Below are 4,123 nucleotides of genomic sequence, written 5' to 3'. Positions count from 1 at the left end.
TGATGAATCTGTTTAGGCCCATCCAGAACATGGTGACTAAAAGGGAGAGGTGAGCCTGGGGCAGCGGTCCCTAATGTTTTTGGCACCAGAAACTGGTGCTCGTATGAGAATCTAATGCCTGATGACCTGAGGTGGAGCCGAGGCGGTGATGCTAGCTAGCGCCGCGGAGTGGCTGCGAATACAGATGAAGCTTCTCTTGCTAGCCCACCTTTCGCCTCCTGCTGCGCGGCCCGGGTTCGGGGACCCCTGGCTTGGAGGACAGCAAAGGGAACTCAGGTGAGATAGGAAATGGAGTGAGAGCGAGCTGTGGATGAGGAACAACTGGGATGACGATGAGAACAGGTGAGTATACAGGTGAGAAGGGAGAGGAGCACTTAGGCTTATGTTAATGAAGACACAGATAAAGATGCTGTGGAAGATGCTGGAGAGAAGGCAGTAACTACGCTAGTGAGAAGGGAGGTAAGGATGCTGGTAAGAAGGAAGGAGGAGATCCAGAGAAGGATGTCGGCGAAAATACAGGTGAAGACGCAGATGAGGACACAGAGAAAATACAGGTAAGGATGCAGGCAGAAAGACAGGTGAGAATATAAGTAAAGATACAGAGAAGTTTGCACATAAAGATGTAGGCAAGGGATCGGAGAAGGATGCAGACATTCAGGTGGACACAGGTGAGGGCGCGGGAACGAGAGGAGGTAAAGATTCAGGTGGGAATGTCGGTGAGAATTCGGGGGAGGGTCCCGTAAGGAATCAGGTAAGCAAGGAGGGGAGAATGCAAAGCGAAGGGGCAGGGAGGACAGGGGAGGCCACGGACGGTGAGGGCGCAGGTGAGAACACAGATGAGGTTTCTTCTTCTCCTGTTTTCGGTTGCCCCGCCACCTCCGCCCCCAACCTACGCATGCCGCCATCTCCTCCCAAGAACAGGATTCTGAAGGCAGGGCGTCTCCTCCCGCCTGCCCGCGGTGCGCGCCCGGGGCCTGGCACACACGGGCATGGTCCATGGCTCCACCCGGGACGTGACCCAGGACCCGCTGCGTGTAAAGCAGACGTGCCAGACACTACTCTGTGGAGCCACCCCCTCTTTCTTTCTTTCTTTCTTTTTTTTATTTTATTTTTTAAATTAAGTTTATTGGGGTAACATTAGTTAATACGATCATCTAATTTTCAGGTGTACATTATCATTTGACATCTAAATATTCTGTTGTGTGTTCGCCACCCAAAGTCCACTTTCCTTCAGCGACCATATGTTTGATCCCCTTTACCCACTTCACCCTTCCCTGACCCCCATATAGTTGACCCCCCTTTCACTGTCTACCTATCTCCTCACCCCCTACCCTCTGGTACCCTCTACTCCACTGTCCATGTCCATGGGTCTCTGTTTGTTTGTCTTGTTCATTTGTTGCTTTTAGGTTTACGTCCCACATATAAGTGATATCATGTGATTTTCAGCTTTTTCTGTCTGGCTTATTTTGCTTAGCATGATTATCTCGAGGTCCATCCATGTTGTCACAAATGGCAGTATTTCATCTCTTCTCATGGCTGAGTAATATTCCATTGTATATATGTGCCACAGCTTCTTTAGCCAATCATGTATTGTAGGACACTTCGGTTGCTTCCATGTCCTGGCCACTGTGAATAATGGTGCTGTGAACATCGGTTTGCAAATATCTTTTTAGATACGGGTTTTCAAGTCTTTGGGGTAAATACCCAGTAGAGGAATGGCTGGATCATATGGTAGATCAATTCTTAGTCTTTTGAGAAAGCTCCATATTGTTTTTCATAGTCACTGTACCAATTTGCAGTCCCGCCAGCAGTGTATGAGGGTTCCTTGTTCTCTGCGTCCTCTCCAACATTTGTTATCACTTGTCCTGTTGATTATAGTTATTCTAACAGGTGTGGGATGGTATCTCACTGTGGTTTTGATTTGCGTTTCCCTAATTGATAGCGATGCTGAGCATCTTTTCATATATTTGTTGGCCTTTTGTATGTCCTGTAGGGACAAGTGTCTGTTCAGGTCCTCTGCCCATTTTTTGATTGGATCATTTATCTTTTTGTTGTTATTGAGTCGTATGAGTTCTTTGTATATTCTGGATATTAGGCCCTTATCTAAAGCATTGCTTGCAAATATATTTTCCCATTCAGATGGTTCTCCTTACCTTGGTGATGATTTCTTTTGCTGAGCAGAAGCTTTTTACTTTGATGTAGTCCCATTCATTTATTTTAGCTTTCGCTTCCCTTCCCTTTGAGCTCAAATTCATAAAATCCTCTTTAAGTCCAAGGTCCTTGAGTTTAGTTCCTATGTTTTCTTCTATGTATTTTATTGTTTCAGGTCTTATATTCAGGTCCTTAATCCATTTTGAGTTAATTCTGGTGTGTGGTGATAGACAACAGTCTAGTTTCATTCTTTTGCAGGTGGCCTTCCAGTTTTCCCAGCACCACTTAGTGAAGAGGCTTTCCTTTCTCCACTGTCTGTTTTTGGCTTTTTTGTTGAAAATTATTTGTCCATATATATATATAGGTTTACTTCTGGACTCTGGATTCTGTCCTGCTGGTCCATATGTCTATTTTTCTGCCAATACCATGCCGTTTTGATTATTGTCGCTTTGCAGTATAATTTGAAGTCGAGCAGAGAGATGCCTCCAGCCTCGTTCCTCTTTCTCAGGATGGCTTCGGCGATTCAGGTCTTTTGAGCTCCCACACAAATCTAATGATTTTTTGTTTTATTTCTTTAAAAAATGCCGATGGGATTTTGATGGGGATCGCATTAAATCTGTATAATGCTTTAAGTACTATGGTCATTTGAACTATGTTGATTCTTCCAATCCAAGAACATGGAATATCTTTCCATTTTTTGTATCGTCTTTGATTTCTTCTAATAGAGTCTTGTAGTTTTCATTATATAGGTCCCTTACATGTTTCATTAAATTTATTTCTAGGTATTTTATTCTTTTTTTTTGGTGCAATTGCAAAAGGAATTATTTTTTCCACTTCTTTTTCTGACACTTCATTATTAGAGTATAGGAACACTATAGATTTTTGAACATTGATTTTGTATCCAGAATCTTTACTGTATTTGCTTATTGTTTCTAGTACTGTTCTTGTGGAGTCTTTAGAGAATTATGTCATCTGCAAATAGTGACAGTTCGATTTCTTCATTTCCTATTTGGATGCCTTTTATATCTTTCTCTTGTCCGATTGCACCTGCTGAGACCTTCAATGTTATATTGAATAACAGTGGCGTTAGTGGACAGCCTTGCCTTGTTCCTGATCTTAGAGGGAAGGTTTTTAGTTTTTCACCATGCGGTATAATGTTGGCTGAGAGTTTGTCATATATGGCCTTTATTAGGTTAAGGTACTTTCCTTCTATGTTATGTGTTTTGATCATAAATGTATCTTATTGAAGGCTTTTCCTGCATCTACTGACATGATCATATGGTTCTTATCTTTTAATTTATGTGGTGTACCACATTAATTGATTAACCATCCCTGTGTCTCTGGGATGAAGCCCTCTTGATCACGGTGTATAATCTTTTTAATATGTTGTTGTATTTGGTTTACTAATATCTTATTTAGGATTTTTGCATCTGTGTTCATGAGAGATACTGGTCTGTAGTTTTCTTTCTTTTTTCGTGTTATCTTTACTAGGTTTTGGCGTCCCCGTCGTGGGGAGCTCACCGCTTTCCCAGGCAGGGCTGTTCAGGGTGCTCTCCGCTCCTACTCCCCGCCCCCACCCCCCCAGGGAGCTCCAGTGGCAGCGAGGCAGCTTCTGGATTCTCCCCGGTCCACCGCCCACACCCGAGGTTCTGACCTGTGGTAGCTCGTACACGCGGACGGCGCACTCGGTCGTGCTGGGGTGCAGTTTGAGTGGTTTTTGTTCAGTTTGACATGTCCGCGTGTTGTTGTTTCAAGGGGAGAGATCTGAGGACATCTCTAACGCCTCCATGTTTTTCCATTGCCCCCCCCCATTTTTTTTCTTTTGAGGTTTCAGATAAGATTGGAGCTGAGATGCAGGTGAGGCAACTTGGCACCACAGCTGCCTCTCTCAATCTCTCTCTCTCTCTTCTCTCTCTCTCTCTCTCTCTCTCTCTCTCTCTCTCTCTCTCTCAAAGACCTCCAGTCTTTGGGA

Source organism: Rousettus aegyptiacus, unplaced genomic scaffold (genome assembly GCF_014176215.1).
Source record: "Rousettus aegyptiacus isolate mRouAeg1 unplaced genomic scaffold, mRouAeg1.p scaffold_m13_p_16, whole genome shotgun sequence".
In the NCBI taxonomy this organism is placed as follows: domain Eukaryota; kingdom Metazoa; phylum Chordata; class Mammalia; order Chiroptera; family Pteropodidae; genus Rousettus; species Rousettus aegyptiacus.
The sequence above is the reverse complement of the archived record's forward strand: the minus strand, read 5'-3'. Positions refer to the sequence as shown.